Source organism: Cololabis saira, chromosome 17, assembly GCF_033807715.1.
Source record: "Cololabis saira isolate AMF1-May2022 chromosome 17, fColSai1.1, whole genome shotgun sequence".
Lineage (NCBI taxonomy): Eukaryota > Metazoa > Chordata > Actinopteri > Beloniformes > Belonidae > Cololabis > Cololabis saira.
In genome coordinates, this window is record NC_084603.1 from 21114545 (window position 1) to 21134245 (window position 19701).

The 19701-nt window shown below is 42.0% G+C and overlaps 1 protein-coding gene across 3 annotated transcripts in view; it reads left to right on the plus strand.

Annotated features, from left to right (window-relative positions):
- The window catches only part of zmiz1a (zinc finger, MIZ-type containing 1a), a 103248-nt gene that overhangs the window by 5509 nt on the left and 78038 nt on the right, over positions 1-19701 (plus strand). For all 3 annotated transcript variants that reach the window (XM_061745109.1, XM_061745112.1, XM_061745111.1), the window contains exon 2: positions 19469-19572. The gene's annotated coding sequence lies outside the window, so the exon portion shown is untranslated. The remainder of the gene's footprint in view (positions 1-19468; positions 19573-19701) is intronic.

Here is a 19701-nt window from a genome sequence, read left to right on the forward strand (position 1 = left end):
AACAGAGAGAACGAGAGAGAGAGAGGGGTCACGATATAGAGGAAGAGTGATATTATGTGTCTGAGTGAGTGGCGTTGGCGTGTGTCTGTTTGGCTTGTAAATCCTGTTTAAGCTAAACAAACTCATTGTCCTCATCCTCCAACTGTGTGCTCTGTGTGTGTGTTTTGTTTGTGCCCCCCCCCCCCTTCTCCTCATCTCTCTCTTCCTCTCCTTTTGAGTTGTAAGTACAGTCACTAATTAGTCCCTTCTCCCTCTTCACGCTGGGTCAGTGGGTTTACGGTTTCAGCGCTGATCCGCCGTGTTTGCCTTGTCTCTCCTGATACTAAAGCATGCCTGCAGGCCGGTGCAGACTGTAGCCTCCTCCAAAGGGTCCTCACACCTTAAACGGCGTCCCGCATGGATTATTTGCCAGACATCCACTCGGGACTGAGCTCGGGATCTCTCTCTGTTGCGGCTCTCCCCGCTAACCGACCAGTCTGGCAACGAACTGCACCTTGCTGGGTCGAGTCAGTAACCTTTTTTATTTTTTCCTGTTTTCAAAATAACATCAGCAATCCATTTTACGGAGGATTTCAGATATTATTATAAATTCATTTTAGTTACCCCCTTCCCAGCATGTGGCAAATCTTTCTAGGTTATAGGCTGTAATGGATCAATTTCTAAAGATAAAAACACCACATGGAGTCATTACAATATAATTTGTGCTATAAACAGTCTCTTGTCTAGTCGACACTGTTGTCTCTCGGAGTGCATGCTCATGCTGATTTTCTGGTTTAGGTTGCGTGGGAGATGCAGATGGATGGCAGATATTCTATGAAAGCGGTTGAATTATCTCCAACGTGGCCTCCAGGGATACGCACTTCCTTGTTTTCCGACAAATTAAATTAACTAGGATTTACTAATGTAAAGGGACAGGACTTATTCTTTGCCTGCATTTTTTGGTTTCGAAGGGAGAGAAAGTCGTGCAATATCTGCTTCCTGTTAACTAGTGCTTTAATGTGAAAAGGAGTACAGAGGGAAAAACGTGGTCAATGTCAAACAGTCAAGGGAGGGAGAAAACTAAACACCAGCCATTGCTTTCACTTTTCGTTCTGTTGATGCTGCTTGTCGTAGTTATTACAGAGAGAGCTCCTGAAATCATATTGGCATGTACTCGTAAGCCTGACTGCCTTACTAAGACTGTTTTTTTCTTTCCAGTTTTTACTGGGTGACAGAAAAGTGTTTAACTGTGTGTAGTGTGTTTGCCTGCTTGGTGCCCTCCCCTCGGTTTCGACGCTGGCGACTGAGCCAGGCGCTTTCCCAGGGTTCTAAGAAGTGACATCCCTTTCATTTTCCCGCCTGGGCGGCTCAGATAAAGGGGCATATTTTAAACCTCTGTGTGGATACAGCAACTGTAAAAAGAGACTTCAGAGAGGCACGGAGGGATGAAGAAGCCAGGAGGACAGAGAGACCAAGTATCTGAATTTTGAAACTTGGTACTATTAAACAGTAATCTCAGCAATAAAGGATATATTGTAGAGAGCACTAATAGTCGTTGCAGACCTGCAGACATCAGGAAGGTTATCTGCAGTCACATCTCTGCAGCTTGCCTGTGGTCTATTACAAGGGCAATGTGTTTTACCACTTTTTCTAATCCACCCCTGTGTTTTCCCAGCAAACCAAAGCCACAGTGGAAGCTGTCGTTTATCAAATCAGTAATGAGACCGGGCTAATCATGTGTATTCCGGAGACAGCAATGATACACTGTTTGCCGCTTGCCAAGGATCAGCCTCTAAACAATGTTTATCATTTTCTCCTAAGGCTCTTTAATTATCTGGCAAATATTATTGAGAAACCAGCAAGGGTCCCTGTTTTTTTTGTTGTTGTTTTTTTGCCTTTTTTTGCCTTTTTTTTTTTGAGGATGCTGGGTTACCATTCACAAATACGTGTGCTAGATTCTGCAAACAAACTGGTCGATTTAAGCTTTAACGTAAGTTTTAATGGAGCTTCTTTATATGTCCCGCGTCTTTTTAACAGTTGAAACTTTGGGTGAATGACCAAATTATGAGAGGCGATTGAGGAAATACTATTGTGTTTATTTGCAAGCAAATAAAACACAAGTAATTGCTTTATAGTGACACGAAGAGCTGTAGTTTTCGCTGAATATGTATCTAACTGCGTCGTAAACTTTTCAATGAATCACGGAGAAGCACTTGAGTCTCAACTGAAACTGTTTCAACAGCTATTAACTGGATTTCCATGAAATTATATACAAACATAAACCTCATTCATTTTTGTGGTACTTTAACTTGTCCACAAAGATAAGCGTATGGCTGCAAAATCACATTCACAACCCACTTCGGATGAATTAACGTTAACTTTAGTGAGCCACAGATCTTTCATCTGGCACCACCAGGTCAGTTTTAATTAGTCTTAATTAACCAGACATCCTCTTGAGGCTCAGATTTTTGCTTGGTGCAAATTCAGAAATGTTTGTTAAAGTTAAACATGATGCCATCTTATTGTCTGCATTAACACATTGAACATCATGCATATAAAAGATCCTTGTAGCCATCGAGTCTGAAAAGGGAAGCCAATGACGTTGAAGGTGACTCTGTCATCATACTACAGTCACAGTTTTAATTTATAATTAAATGTATATTTTAAAAAAAGACGTTTATTCCACATTATTTAATTTCATCTGAAGTATTTTCTTTTTATTTATTTTTTTTTATTGAATTGTTTATTTCGAACACATAAGGAAAAAAATATAAGATTTTAAAACAAATTCAAAACATACAGAAAAAAAAGCAACAACAACAAAAACGTAATACAAACAGGGAAAAAAAAACAGTGTCCGAAAAGGAGCAGGTAGAAGTAAAACTTAAAAGTAGTAGTAAAGTAACATAAAGGGGAGATGGAACCTGTTTCCAGATTAAACACACCAGCAACTTCTGAAACACTTATTACATCTCAGATGTCCCTCATCCACTGTGCGGCTGAGCGGAAGCTTAAATGGTACGTGTTGACATTTGTTAACGACCCACACGAGGACATCAGACGTTTCTTGTCATGGGGTTGGTTTTGGTTGGCCGAACAGCAGCTTCACTGGTCACATCTTAAAATTCTGTTTATCCCTGGTCAACAGCTTTAACAGCAGGAGAAAAACAACATGAGGCATACATTATCCGGGAGTCTATAACAGTATGTCACATACACTCCCGTACTATACGCTGCATATAAGTGCACAGCTTGTTGTCATTTGTCTACAGCCACGTCCCCCTGGACATCAAATCAGCAATGGTTCTTTAAAAAGAGAGGAGTGTTGACTCATTGATGCTTACATGAATCTGTGTGTGTGTGTGTCTGTGTGTGTGTCTGTGTGTGTGAGCATGAGCGATGGAAGTGGGGGTAGCAGCAGCGGTGGCTTGGGGTGAGGTCCTGCCCTGCTTTTCTCTGGAATTCCTTTGTTTTTGAAAGTCGGAATGGGGGAAACTGAATCTGCGTAGCCAGAGGGTCTTTGCTTCTTGAGAAGTGTTGATCCTGTCACCCTCCAAAAGACATACATGGATGAAAAAGAAAGGGGGAAAAAAAAAACAGGAGCGGAAAAGACACTTTCTTAATTTTAAAAGCTTGTTTGTGAGGAATAAAATGTTGTAATGTTGTCCACCTTTTAATTACTCTTTTGCAAATTAATATGAATTTTTAATTGCGTTTCATGGCTAATAAAAGGGCCGAGGCGGCTGAAAAGTTGTCAGCTGCTCCTGCAAGCTGAAAAAATTTCACCTCGCACTCATGCCTCATTAAAGCTAATAAACCATGGGTAATGGTGTTAAAATTGTACAAAGGTATCTCCACTTACACTGTGCCACAAGTTTTCCATGACTAGATTTTTATCTGGCGAGCTGTCACTTTAAGTAACTAACTCTGACAAAGCAGAGCTTTTCCCTCTCATTTGAAGAGGGCTCGTGTTGAGTGAAGGGGGGGTGTTGAATAGGCTTGTTGCCTGCCTCTTTTGAGTCAGCCTCATTCTTCCCCGTCTCCTGCAGCGGTGGGTGGGTCTGTGGGTGGGGGGCTCCGGAGAGCCAGAGAGAGAGGAGAGGGAAATAGGAGAAGGGGTAGGAGGTCTGATCACGTGAGCAATAATAGTGTTTGTGCCGGTTCCTTTCAGTCTGTCACTGTAAATCTGTTTGACTTGTCACTTTAGAAATTGTTACGAAAGCTAAAAGCTTCTCTATTGGATTGTGGTGGAAGGAGGGAGGCAGCAGGTTTCCTTTGTGCCTTCTTGATGATGAAGATAATGAAGTTTGTTTCTGGCCATCCTGCTGTGAGGCTATAATTAGCTCCCTTCTCTATTCTCATCATTTTATTTTGTGTTGCTTCTCTGGTGGAAGTAAATGAAGATATAGTGGTTGTGTGGAGGTCATGTGTTAACTCTCTTAGTTTTATACGTCTTTCTAATTCTTGCTTTGTGCAGAAGTTCAGTTTTAGTGCTCGCGAGTCGTCTCATTCCCCCCTCGCTTCAGTCGGAGCGACAGCAGCTACTTGAGATCCGTCTAAACTTTTGGTGTCACCTTCTGACCCAGCTGGTTGCTGACTGACAGAAACATGACAGAGTAGATCTCATTCCAGCGGTGAAGTGTGCAGCATGTGATGCCTGGATTCCAGCTCTTTCCACTCCCTGCCCTTGACCTTCCTCTTCCTCTCTGCTTTCCTTTTTCCTCCTTTCCTTTTTCTGCCATCCATCTTCTGCTCTGCGCCCTCCTCTCCTCCTCTTCGCCTCCCCCTCCCTCTTCTTTGGTTTGTGTGCCAGCAGCGCTCATGCCTGGAACAGAGCACCAGGGCAGACATCTGTCGCGCAGTGTCCCTGATCTGATCTGTGGTTCTAAGCATCGAGGTCACGAAGAGTAGCAGCCGCCAGTCCAGACAATGCGGGACACAAACTGAGAGCTCTGTCGCTCTGTTTTGCTCTCCTTTTGTTTCCAAAATTTTTCTAATTTTTTCCACCGTGACATTCAAATTTCTTGCAGCTGCAAACACACACACTAGGCTATTAAGATATTTGCTGTATTTATGTGCAGCGTCTGTCCTTTGGACTTTGTGGCTTTGAATCCAGCCGGGCTGGTTTTGTCACATGTCTTCCTGATAAAGCTCCTCCTCAGATCCACAGGTGCAGAGAGGGCAGAAAAATGTCGGTGTTATCAGGCTGTCCATCAGCTGCTGTGACGTGCAGCTGATCCGAAAGGAGGATTTTGACGATTAAACTTGATCTTTGCGCCTGAAGATGACTGACTGAGTGAATAAAAATACTTTTAATTACAGCTGTTCATCTCTGTTGGAGAGCATTGCTCGATAATTGATATTTTGATATTTGACTTTTGACTACCTGAGGTTAATGACTGCACGCCCCAACTTTTTTGGCATTTATTCACATCCCCTTCAGTTTTTGACTATGGAGTTTTAAGTTCAATATCGTGAGAACTAAAAATGTGTAAAAATCTAAATATGGATGATATTAAATTGAAAATGTTTGCTGAAATTGTACGACTTGAATGCAGAACCGCTAGTTTGGCAATGAGAATAACTCCTCTGTTGTTTTGACTTCTTTATTCTGTTTGAGACTTTGGGGCTGCTTTCTTCAGAGGAGTGATTTGTTTTACCCATGAAGTCACTAGTTATAGGGATCGGTAAAGTTACAAAGAAATAAAGATGCAATTTCTGTGTATTGATTAATGTGATTGTTTTACATCACTGATGCCTTATTGCCATTTCTGGTAACAGTATTTTTTGATACAAATCTCAGCTTATTCTAGCTTATGGGACAAAGGTCAAAGAGCCAAACACCTTTTAAATTGCGGAACAAATCAAAGATGTGGGCGGGAACTGAGAGGTCTGCAAGATGACAAATATGGTCTTTTAAAAATTGACCCATTTGATCAAGTGGGAGCCTGTGGAACCACTCTGACTGCCAAAGCCCCACAGGCTCTGCATTTAGAGCAGCTTTGATGCAGCTCGTCTCATGTGAGTCAGCAGAATCACAAAGTAAAAGCGGAGCATATCTGACAGGTAGATTAGTCTCAATTATTACACCTGTTCCCTTTTTAACATAAATATCCTCACATCTTGTTTATTCACGATGAAACCCTGGGATGGATATCAGGCCGAGATAAGATGAATGGCAGACGCGGCTGTTATCTTTTGAAGGATAATTGACCTGTGACACACTATTGGCAGGAACCCAAGCTCATGATGTGCACCATGATTTGAATATAAATGCTTTTTCAAGCAATACAGAGAAGGAGAGAGAGAGAGAAAAATGTGTATAAAATGTCAGCATAAAGAGACTGATTTATGGACACTGTTCATTATCTAATGTGTAGTTCAGTTCTTCATTATCATTCTGTGCATTAATTCACTTCACATCTGTATTGAAGCCAAAGCTCACAATGCACACTCTGTATGAATAAAGCCATTGTTCATGTTGTTACTGCCATTATCTGTGTTATCAACAAGAATAAGATACATCAGGACTCATCCTCCATGCTTATATTCACAGTTTGTAATGGTTTCTATTTCATTAGACTTTTGATACACAAATAAAAGCTTTACACTTAATCAGTTTTGCATTAAAGGACATACATCCTCTACAGGCTTCGCCTGGCGTAAGGTGACAAGCACAGACACTCATCTCTTCACATAAAAACAAAATTAAGTCAATTATAAGGCGTAGTTACTGTAGTTGGCTGTATATTACACGCTGGAAATTGTTTCATCTAAGGGCTTTTATAAGGTAACGGATGCTCATTATAATTCCTGAGAGTGTTAACTTTCAAGTTGATTGTTTTGTCGACAGTTTGAGAAATCTTCAAAGTTTACAGTCTTTAAAAGGGCCAAAAATGGCTAATTCATAATCTCGAGAAGGATAAGATGGGAACACTAAGACGGTATACATAACAATCATTATGCTAGAATTGTTGTTTTTACATTTTGGGGTTTGCATAAAAGTGAAATTCTTGCTCTGCCAAAATGAAACCTCATAAGGTGCTTTTTCATTACCTTTTGAAATTGTGCAAATAGGAATTTCAAATGGTCAATGCGACAAATGTAGGAAAGAACACATGGAAAAGAGAACATTTTTTAAATGCTTCTATGCTCACAGAAAGTGATTTTTCTGGCGATTCATCAAAGAATTATGTCCCAAAATTACATAAGAAATACCTTTTTTGGATCTACAGGTCACATTACATACCAAAGAGTACCAAAAAGAGAAACGGGCTACCTTAGGCAGATGTAGCAGGTGCACCGAGTTATTGCCCTGCAGAAGTGATCAAAAGTTGTGATAGCCACCCTGAAGTTTTGACGCTCCTCTGCGAAATCATGGACAATTACCACCTAGAAATCCCACAGACCACATTCAAGGGGCGTTGCAATTTTTTGCCCTGTCCTTTTCATTAAAAAAAAAAAAAATGCTAGAGTGGTTGCAGAGATACAAAAAAATCTGCCAGTGAAGAGCAAACAACTTCAGTAGTGGACATGATGTCTTTTATGAAGTGCAAACAAAAGGAGAGCATTATCTTCTAAACGCAGAGGGTCTCGCTCACTTTTAAACCCTGACATTTTTAGGATTTGCCCAACAGAAGTCTCAGCATTCCCACTGTAATGCATCTACCTCAGAAAGCTGTTATATACTGATGACAGACAAGGTCGGGCCAGTAAAAAAAGGACAGCATGGGGGGGGGTTATCAAGAGTGGTAGTGAGAGGACGGAGGGTGGTAGAAGGAAATGAGGGGAGTGACGGAGAGAGATGGAAAGCGTGTGGCGCTGCGGCTCTGATGGTGTAAAACCCGCTACTCAGCTGCAGCTACAAATCAAACAGAAACCGAATCGCTGCTGGCGCTGCGCCATGACACTGATCACTGGCACCCTGAATACTGTCAAAACCATCTTGATGGGTAATTAGAGATACTCTATCATTTCTGCTGTAGTTATAGCTGCAGAGTGATGTAGTCTAGTGTGTATGGTGTGCAAATACATTTTATTTATTGCAACCTAGCTGGGTGGGGGAGAGAGAGAGAGAAAGAGAGAGGGAATCTAGACTGAACAATTAAAATCAGTCCAATGCAGTAAACTCCAGCATGCGCTGGAGTGCGTGTGAGCGCATCGTTACATCCTCACGCAGGGGCTATGTGTAACCTTGTTGTTGTTTTTTAAAGGTTAGCAGTGTTGAGATTCTTTACGAGCATCACCGATGCATGTCGTGTCCTGAGTGACTTTGACCAGACGGGCTCTGCTGCTTTAAAGAACAAGCCACATGGACAGATTGAGCCGTAAACACGTGTCAAAGAGCAAAAAATTAAATAAATAAAAGTAAAACACTGGATGGCAGGTGGCCTCCTCCTCTCTCTCTCTCTCCTCGTTGTGGTTTAAAATATTTACAGTTTTGCTGCTAACCTCATCACTCACAAGAAGACTTCTCCTTGAATGCCTACTTTTAAACTTCAACTGTGAACAATTTTGCAATTTGTGCTGTTATTACCCTAATTTGGCCGAGTGAAAATGAAAGGGGAGGCAGAGCACATTTCGTGCCCTTTGATTAAGTGGGATGTTTGAATGTGGGTCCTCCACCTTCAAGAGAGATTTGATACTTGAGGGGCTGAAGTGTTTTTGATGGAAACTCCATTAATGATTGATAACAGGAGGAGAGCGGTTATCTCCCTGCTCCAGCACCATCAATTATTAAAAGCTCTCTCCTTGCATTTTGGTGGCACATAAAATATCAGTCACCATCTTGAAATCTGGAGTTGATAATATCTGTCAAAGGAATTAGGGCTGTGCATTGATTTCTTAAAACTCTTCATCTGGGTATTGCACGTTGTGCATTTTGAGGCGTATTGATGCTTGCAGTGATGGCGACAATTAGCACTGGGCTGCTGATGTTGCCTGCTTCCTCCGAGGCAAAGTGTGTCCAGATTTCCAAGACGAGACTGGAGATGGTCTTTTGCATTGCAATATCTCATTTTAATAGCCCGAATGACTCACGTTGAGGGTTATGTTGAAGTACTAAGTGGATGAGGTGATGCTGGAGATCCGCTTCGGCGTGCGAGTGTGTCAGTGCAGCAGGAGAAGCTCTCCTGAGCCGAGTGCCGATTCAAGTCAGGTCGAGATATGCTGACGGGCCTGCAGGCCTCTCCGTGTCACTGCCACGGTTCTCATCAGTTCTTGTTGAGGGAATTCTCTCCGAAAGCACCACTGCTCTTCCACATAGGAGACCTGATTAAGTCTTTATTCTGCATGTGGCAGCTGCAGAGCTGAGCGTACGGGCACTCCACTCGGCGCTTCAAGGCAAAGCAAGAGTAGATGTTTTCACGAGGCTTCAAGTGGCTGCGGAGGCTTTCGTAAGTCAAGGTAATGATTATTGGCTTGCATACATGCAGAGAATGCCTGAAAGCACTTCTGTTGAACACTGCTCTGTTTTTGCATCATCTGAGTGACACCCTCATTTACGGGTGTCAATACTGGAGTTATTTATTGACTACAAATGGAGCCCTGCAGCACTGCGTCTGCTTTTTTCCCCCCTTTTTTCTCAATAACTACAGCCTCAGTCTTTTAAGTTGAGCTGAGAAGAATAATCCACAACATATGAAATGATTATCAGCATAGAGGGCTGCAAGGATACCAATGAAGGTTGACAGTTAATGAAAAGAAACAACAATAAAGGGAATAGCTCTTCTTATGTGTACACTAATGGGTGTGTCTCGGTATAGCACCCGAGTGTGCTGCCCATCTTATTTCAACAGTGATATATTTACATAAGCCACTTCCCACTGGCCACGGCTTCTGTCCTGAGAGCTCCGGGCGCTGCGGCGGTGAGGCAGAGTGATTAGATTTACAGATGGAGATTAATGTGAACGGAGTTTGTAGCACAAAGGCATAAATCACAAAGAAGAGGCAGGAAGCTTTGTGCTTGACCTTTTGAATGGTGATAATGAAGCTGGAGACAGATACAGTCCTTCCAAAGCTGCAAGACTAGCACGCCTCAGTTTAGACAACGCTGTCACTAATGGAAAACGTGGATATGTGTGGGGTTAATAGGTGGGTCGGTCAACACCGTGTGGTGTATTTACACGAGAGGTCCTATGAAGCCGCCTGTCACATAATGTGGAAGAAAGTGACGGATACGAGCAAACGGTTGCATGTGCACGCACAGGCAGGCTGATACCTGGTGCCCAGACTCGCCTATAAGTGGGAAGTGAAACCTGCCTTGCCGGTGTGTCTGTAGGTCTTGTATCCCTGTCCATCCTTGCACTGCAGAGCATCAGCAGGGTTATTAGAATAACCCTATGGTTGTCACTGATAAGGCCTGTATGGGTGCCGCCACTGACAGTGCTGCCTGCTGCCTGTGTGGCAAACACAAGTGGCCCCGGCCAGGGGATTACTGTCTTCTGCCATTTCTGCTGATGCCTTCCTTTATGTTATCCTCTCCAGTCAGATGTGCTGCATTTGAATAACTTGGCTGATGTTGTAGAAATGGAACTCGCTGAATTCTCCACCTGCATACAAATGAAGGTGCGCGGACGAAACTCCCGCACAATCGCACGACACGTATTCAACCCGCTCTCTCGCTTTTCAGTCTCACTGTCTCCATCTTGTCTTTCCACACCCGCCAGTGGCCATAACTGGTTATTTACATGCTCTGTCACATACTGGGCGGAGTGATGCTGATGGGCTAGGAGGCTCGCTAATCCACTCTCCTTCTGTCATTAGAGAGAAGCAAACAGACTATTACCACCTCCTCCGCCTCTTTCTGCACATCATAAGCAGAAAGAGGCATGCAAGAAGCGAGTGTGCGTGCATGCTCCCAAGCACACTCGCTTGTGCATGCATGCACACAGCTGTGATGGAGAGTGCCTCTTGTTTCTTCAGCACTGCTGAGCGGAGCCCTGCTTTGGTAATTGATCCTGTTGGGTACATGGTGAGGAGGCGGGCAGAGAGAAAGGGAGGGAGGTCCTAAGTATTGTCAGTTTGCTGCATTAATTTTTCAACTGTGGCCAGTGAGGCTGGAGCGACGAGGAGGGGCCCATTGCAGAGCTAACGGAGAGGAGACGCACTGTACCTAATGCTGCCTGCACTTAGGCTGCTGTTTATTCTAAAATAAGTCCCTCTCTGTGAGGCTTAGTTATGATTCAAAGTGATTTGTCCACTCAGTCACAGCCTCCCGCTGATGACAAATTTGTTTTCCTCCGTCTCCTTTTCTTCTGTGGCTCAAAAATAACCATCTGGAGGTTGTGTGACATGTGTCTCTGTCTGGGTGTTTGTGCCTTCCCATGGTGTTCGGTACGCACAACAGATAATGCACAGACCACACTCAAGTGTTTTTTACATCCCAGTTCTGGGGTCTGGTCCCTGACTCACTAATGATGTCAGAAAGTCAGTCGAGAACGGCCGAGCTGAAATAAAAGACAAAATAACTCGATTTCAGTGGTAGAAATTGCTATTATTACTTTTGTGTTCCTCACAGCTCTCTCTTGCTCTCTCTCGTGGACTCGTGTTAAAATACTCATCCTTTATAATTAGTAGCAACAATATCACAGTGCCGGTCAGCGGCTGGAAAGGAGCGATTTGAGCCACCGTCACCGCCACGTCGACAAACACTTCCATGAGTCATCAAGAGGTGCTCAGAGACACAGTGGACGTCATAGCTGACATGAGTTCAGAAATGACTCACATTTTCTTGCTTTTCTTTAATGCCTTTTGAACAATTTGAACATGACACATTTTTTTAATTTAGCATGCCTCGCGTTTGTCATCTGCTGCGAAGCTGCATCACCGATCTCGTCACAGATGTCACACGGAGTAGCTCGAAATCTTTGTGGCAGTGCAGTATGTTAAACACTATATGGGAGAGAGCTGCCTGGAGCTACGCAGGAGTGAAGCCATGAAGGCTGGAGTTCCAGCACCCAAGTCCTGCACTGTCATGATGGCTTGTGTACAGGACAAGCCTGCCCTTTTGGCTTTACATATCAAACTGGAGGCTCTGCCACGCCGCAGAGCCAGACGACTTTAACATCACACGCATGTGACTAGGCCTGAAAACAGACACAACACTAAATAGCTAAAATATATTTCTGTAGGTTTGCTCATTACGTCCTCAATCATACTTAATTAAGCTGTAGAGCCTCATTATTGTACTCATTGCAAGTACTCTTACACTTACTGTACTCATTATTGTATGAAGCTCTTTTTTTGTTTTTCATTTTCATTTTATTTAGAAAAAAAAACTTAATCTTATTTAAAATGACACTGAACTGAGCGATTGAGATTTCCCAACTTTCTGCTGACTTTACTCGTCCGTGGTTTCTGTTCTCCACTTGTAGTCCTTCTTGTCCCAACTGAGATTACCGTGGATTACATCAGTTTATTCAGAGGATCTTATGAGTTATTTTGTTCCTGACAAAAATGCACCTTTTCTTATAATAGTTAACCATGTGTGGGGGTTTGATCATGACCACTCACCATGATCATTTCCACAACATGACAGTAATGTGGTTAATTGGTTTTCATGCGTGGATTATTAAAAAAAAAAAAAAAAATTGCAATATATATTTTTTAAATACAAATTTTTGTTCCTAAGGACCTGCAAAATTATGTTAATTTTTTTATTGTCTTCATATTCATAATGTTGAGTAAGTTGCTGATGTGTCTCTTCTGTGAAAATCCTGTAATCCTGTGACTAATGACATTTATGAGCTCATATTGATTGCTTTTATTTCTTTCATACTTATTGTTTTCTTAACCAAATGGTAATAACATTTTAGAAAACAAACAAACAAACAAACACAAAACATTGTTTAACATGTTCATTGTGGATTTCAGTATTCGTATTAATGATGAGACGTTTAGGGAGGATCCAAAAGATGGGGGAATGTATAGACACACAGACCCACAGATGCTAAAAAACTAATGAGAGACAAGTTTTGACAATAAGAAAACAGACTGAGGAAGTCAAACAAGAAGAGTAAACATTTTTCAAGATAAAACGAGGAAAGTGAGAAATAGAACAGAAGTCCAAACAACCAACGCCAAAACTTGACAAAACAGAGGAGCACAGAAAGACTCAATTAAACCAGGACAATGACAGTTTAACTGTTTTAAAAAAGAAAAAAGAATGCTTTAAATGGCAGTTATGCTCAATAAAATTCATTTAAATATATGTGTTTGACTCTGGTGCCTACTGGAACCATCATAGACCAGAACACTGCTTTTGAACATCTGTCCACTGCAGTGTCCACTCTGCATGAGAGATATATTAAGTATCAGAAATCATTTGTTTGGTTGTTAAAATCCATCTTTACAAATGAAAAGCCTTTTCCAAACGCTTGTTGTCTACTTTCTGTATCCACTTTGAATTAGTCTGGAAATTTGGGCCATAAAGTGGCGGTTTAGTGTTTAACCTCAACATGGTGGCACGGCAAACACTATAAAACACCATGTTTGGTCAGAGATAACCTTTTTGTGACGTACCGCCTTTGTCAGGTCACACAGGTGAGCGTCCTTTCTGCTTCATCCCATCCAACAGGTGTGTTTTCTCTCTCGGGTTTGATTGCCACCCTCCCATCTCCTGCCAGCGTAGCTAGCCAGGACAGGCCTTATTCCCCTCCAAAAACACCATGATTGCATTCTTGAGCTATTCCACCCCCTCCTTCAGAACAAGAGCCCTCTGCATCTCTCTCCCTTTCAAGTACAGGCTGCCGGGTGCATTTCCCCTTTGAAGATGTAATCTTTGAAAACACAGAGACATCTCTGGGATTATCTTAAATGTCTTCAGTATGTCAACAGCCCAGTCCTGTAGCAGAGCAGCTTTGGCCGTTTAAGGGGTCGGCTGTGATGACAGCAGAGGAAAATGCCGCACCGCAGAGGTAATCACAGGGTCAGCTCTGCTGGCTCCATTCAAGGCCAAACACCCCACTGGTAAAAACCATAAAATAAAATAAAAAACTGGATGTTAAGAGACACAATGAAATGATGTATTTCCCCATGTGGCAAGGCTGTGTTTACAATGGAAGGTAATAGCCGGCAGTGTAGCTCTGAGTAACAGATGGTGTTGGTAGGTGAGGTTCATTTATGTCATGGTATTTTCCAAAATGTTATGACAATCCAAACGGTGCAATATCTTAACTAAGCATACAAAACAAGATGAGAAGGAACAGCGAGTAGTCACAAGAGGGAAAGTTAATATACACCAAATTAGAGGCACGTAAGTAGGCGCTCCTTGAAAGGGATCTTGACTTTGTAATCATATCAGATGTTATCGAGGGGAGATTTTTAGGAAGGGTAAGTGCTTGGAAACTAAATCAGAGAGAGGCTGCCTAGGGAACACGTTGTTATCATAATTACCTGCTGAGCGATGACTGCAGAACCGGTGTTGATGTTGACGCCGAGCTGCCCTCTCCTCTCACCGACAAGGCTCTCCTGTGTGGGCTGCTGCCTGCTCCGACATCTCTTTGTGCTCTGTTCTGAGTATGTTTTCTTTTTCTTTTTTCTTCCCCCTCTCCTTTCTGCCGGGAACACAGACTGCAGGCCAAAAACACAAATATTGTTTTGGTGAGATCAGGCTCGCAGATTCAGGATGGATTTGCGTCAGCGTGTACGTGCGCCTGCTGGCAGGCTCCGGGGTCGTTCCCGGGAGCTGAGGTGAAACGCTTCCATTCAGTCAAACCGCTGCTCTCCCCCGCCAGAGCTCGGGAGGCGCCATCGTATTTAGTTCGATACATACAAAATGATCAGCTTGAATGGAGGAAGCTGAAAGAAAAACAAGACCCCCCCCCCCCAGGCGGGAGAAACCCTTGACCTCTTTGTTTTTGAGAAAAAAACAACACTATTCTGCTAATTTCCTCCTGATAAGTATCTGACAGCTCATGGTGAAGTGTTTTATCTTGGATAGAGGAAAATGGTTTCTTTCAGCTCCAGTCAATCCCAGAGGCTTTGCTTCTGCTTAAAATGGTATTCTCCGATTTTTACGGTTCATCTCTTTACGTAGAAGTAGGGCTGGGCGATATGGACCAAAAGTCATATCTCGATATTTTCTAGCTAAATGGCGATACTCGATATATATCTCGATATTTTTTCTGTGCCTTAATTGGGGTTTCCCCCAAAGCATTATAGCATAGCATCTCTGTTAGCTTCATTCTTTTCTGAGGCAAACCCTTAAAAAAACTGTCAGTTTTAATACAAAGCCTCGTGCCAAATGTCACACAGGTTCCTTTGTTAACAGAGGTCTGCACAATATCAGAATGTATAAAACAAATGAAATAAAAATAAACTGCCTGCATATATCGAATAAAAATGCTTCTTGAATAAAATAAAAAAAATATCCCTTTCCTGCATAACAATTAAATAAAATACACTGTGCAATTAATACAATGTAGACAGTAACACGCAGACTTTTCCACTGAGGTTGACAGTTGTGCAAATAACAAAACATTTGTGCAAATCTCAAATAAAACATTCAAGTCAATTTGTCACAAAATAAGCTATATCAAAATCATAAAAAAAAAAAATCAATATAAACGATATTGTCTCATACCATATCGTGTTTGAAAATATATCGATATATATTAAAATCTCGATATATCGCCCAGCCCTACGTAGAAGTAAACAATTACATACGGTACACTCTATTGCTGATTTGAGATAAACAGGGACTTTATCCTTTTATCCCTTCTTCCTGCTCCTTGCTCCTTTCAAGACACTGCTGCAGATTCTCGCTCCGTCTTCCTCTACCTGACACCATCCAGTGCCGTTTGCTCTGCGGGAGGCATTGATTTTTCTTTCTTTTTTTTTTACCTCTGTACCTCTCTCTTCGGTTTAACAGTTGATGAGTTGTGTTAAGTCACCGCGGGACAGCCCTGCCCGCTTTAAGGAGATGAGGTCGGCTTTTATAGCCCTCCTGTTTCCTCAGCATTGAATGATAAGGTGCGCGCGTGTGTGTGTGTGTGTGTGTGTACGCATGCATATGTATACATAGTGGCTCTATGAGTTGAGCAGCCACTTGAGACAAGGATTCGCTCCAGGAACTTAAAGTAAACATTGTGGTGTTAAGTGCTTTAAATAGACAAACTCAGTTATGTCATCTCAGCTTTTTAATCACTTTAAATGTTTTGCAATAAAAAAAAGGGCTTATCTCAGTCAGATGAGATTGCTGAGAATGAAATGTTAAGAGAGTGATATCAACTGATATTGTAAAACAGGAGGCCACTGGCTCGACTAGAGCGCTGGCACAGAGTTTGGTTTCTAAGATGACAAGAAATGTTGATATCTCCAAGGCACCTGCCATCCCCGACATCCCACACACGCTCAGAAGTCATGGATGTAGACACAAACCTCATTTAACACGATTAGCTTCTTTGAGGATTTTTACTGTGGCCTCTTACACCGTTGATGAAAGAGTTTGCATTCCTGACAGGGTAAAAAAAAGCTGGAGTGTGCAGAAGCTACTATGAAGTGCTCAGCTTTTCACTGCAATATTCACCACATTATAAGGGTACACGTTGCTTTGTGCTGTTGCTCTCCAAACCATCTGTAGTGTGCTGCTCAAGTGGTAGCAATTTTCTTGTTGTCTGGTATCTCTCATGCAGCACTACAAGTGAAATTTGATTGCAGAGCTTGATGTTCTAGTGCATTTAGTTCCTCATAAATGTTTGCATTCCTCAGCGATTGCTCCCTGGTAGTTTTCAATCTGCACAAATGCACTGCCTTCGGTGCGTTTCGCTCTCTCTTGCAATCTTTGGCCGTGAGGGTAAATGTCATTTCAGAGTATGGGGGGGGAAAAAACGACTCTTAAACTAAGAATTCAATCTAAATGACAAACTTATTCAGTGGAGTGAATAAAAACAGTTGACCACAATAAAGATCTTAAACGAATGGGAAGCTTGTGTGACACGATCTCTCTCTTAAACCGATCACCCTTGCACGCTTAATACACAGGCATTTTTAAAAGGGTCCATTGGTGCGTGTTATAGCTGGGTAATATCAACCTAATAGGCTTACCTGTCAGCACTGTATGGGACATAGACGCTGTAAATTACATTTGTCTGCGACACCTGCTCGCCTCCCTGCGTATTTATGGCTTTCTTCTTTTTGGCCTCTGTCCAGAAAGAGCCCCCTCTTACCAGATTCAGTTTTCCAGTGTGATCCCTTCTTCTGCTGGATTATACAAGTGAGCAGGTGTTATGCTGTGTGAAAGACCCCCGTTCCTCCTATAACCCCCTCTCCCCCTTTTGAAACAGTGTATTTTGTTCTGTGTAGCAGTAGATCATGAGCTGCTACAAGTTTGAAAAGCAAATATTTTTCTGCCACATTCTGTGAAAATGAGTTTTTCTGTTTTCCTAGATGAATTATGTCCCGACTTCTGCTTTACTATTTTTACTGCTCCATTTTACTCAAGAATGATGTTTTCAAGAGATGAGCTATTCCTCAAGCGTACGCTGACAGAGATGAGGATGCCGAATGGATTAACCATATAGTTTACACACTGTGATGTGCTTTAACTGTGATTGGAGAGACAGAGCTAGACTTTACTTCTTGGAAAAAGGAGCCTGGATGAGAGGAAGCTTGATCATCTCAATGTGGCATGTTAGTGAAGAAAGGATGGAAGCAGCACTTTTATTCTCAATAAAAAAAGCAAACCATACAGATCACTAGTGCCTTATATAATAAAGGTATTGATATGTATATATAAATTAGCATAGCATCTAGACACGTCATTTAAATGTGGTTTGCTGGTACCAACAAATTGCACGGGTGCACCTATAACTTTCTAGATGTGGGTCTGATTAATCAAGCTGATTTAAATTGGTTCTGTTCTTAAAACGGCTGCTCAGATGTTCACTAATATTGCGCAAAAAAAAGAGAAGCGCCATAAAAATAACCTTGCCTTGCCTTTAGTTGCCTTTCATATACAGTATTTACATTGGCGATCTGTAAGATACTCCCCCTGGTGACAGAACCAGGTACCACATCATACCGTTAGTACTTTTTCTAACAGTTACATTACGTTTCCCAAATCTTCTGTATTATAACTCAATATTGTTTTTTTAACCAGTTTGACGATCAGTTTCATAAAGCTGATTAATAATTTGTTGCTAACAACTCTTTGTTAGATTTTACAGCAATGTACCAGCTAATTTATTGTACGCATGGATCTAATCCTAATCTGCAGCGTGACTATAAGCAAATAATAATGTTCAGAGTTCTTAGTTAACCTTTGTAGAAAATATTGACATCCACATTCTGAGGATGACATTACCATATTTAATTATAATCATATTGAATTATCACATGTTGAAATGATTGCAATAAAATTAAACTGCTTGTGTGGGAGTGAAAAGGAGATTAAATAAACAGTAATAAATGGGTCAAAATAGTATTTCATCACATTGTAAATAAGGAAACTTAGACTAAATGAATAGATGCCACTTTAACAATGACTAGAAAACAGCAGCAGGTTTTAGTTTAGTTTAGTTTATTTAGCACATAACATAAAAAAAAAGAACATTACACAAGTAAGTTCAGTTAAAAGAAACTGTGCAGGGAGGAGCGAGCAAGCCAGTAGGCTTATGAGGAGCCCCCACCTAATAACATTTAACAAAATCCTTATGAGGATATAAAATCATAAAAATAAAAATAAATCATAAAAATTGCATGTAGAACATGAATGAAAATTAAAAAAAAAAAAAAATAATAATAAAAAAAAAAGATAAAAAAAAATTACTGTACACATGATCATGAAAATATGAGTATTAAGCTGAACAAATGGCAACACAGAATATGAAGTGCAAAAGAACATTAAGAGCTTTCTTGACTACATTTTTGAATTAAATGCTCTCTTGAGCGACTTTTGAACATGGATAGGGACCTACAATGTTTTGCAATATGGTACCTATGTAGCAGGCTAATAGGAAAACCTCCAAGTGTGTGTGTGTGTGTGTGGGGGGGGGGGGGGGGGGGACCCATACTGGATTTGTATCAGCCTGGAAAGGGGGCAGCAAAGCAGTGAGAAGAAACTAAGCGGTGTATTAAGGCAGTGAATCTCGCCGCTCGCGGTGTAATGGACTCAGGATGAGGGCTGACCAAGCACCGGGCTGCTGATAACCTTTGGGAAGGACATTGTTCCTGTTCAGTGGGGGGTGGGGTGATGTGATGGCTGTGGTGCAGGTGGTGGAGGGGAGAGCTCACACAGGTCTGCTGCATTACACCCGGTAGCGTGATTGGTGCTGGAGTTGTTCATCGGTTCGTTGGCTTTCCAGCAGGGTTAGGAGCTAGAGTAAATGGGGCTGGTATAGCAAAGTCCCTCGTGGCTTCCTCCATACATTTTTCAACACCGGTGTGTGTTTCTCCGTGATACATTTGTCCTCTGTCTGAACCACGTTCTCCCCAGCATTCCATTAAAAGAAATTTAACAGCCTTTTTCCTCTGTCTTCTCTTCCCTCAGATCACCACTTAAGGAGGTGAGCGAGGGACCTTGCGTGAGGAATACATGAAGGGTGGGGCGGCGGAGGGGGTGGCAACCACAGCAGCCTCACCACTGACACACAGGTAAATGGATCTTCCTATTAACCCAGCTCCTTAATTGTACTCCTTCTTTGTTTCAGTTCTAGTGTGTGTGTGTTTTTTTTGTTGTTGTTCTTTTCCCTCTTCCCTCCAACATGGAGCAGCCTTTGCATG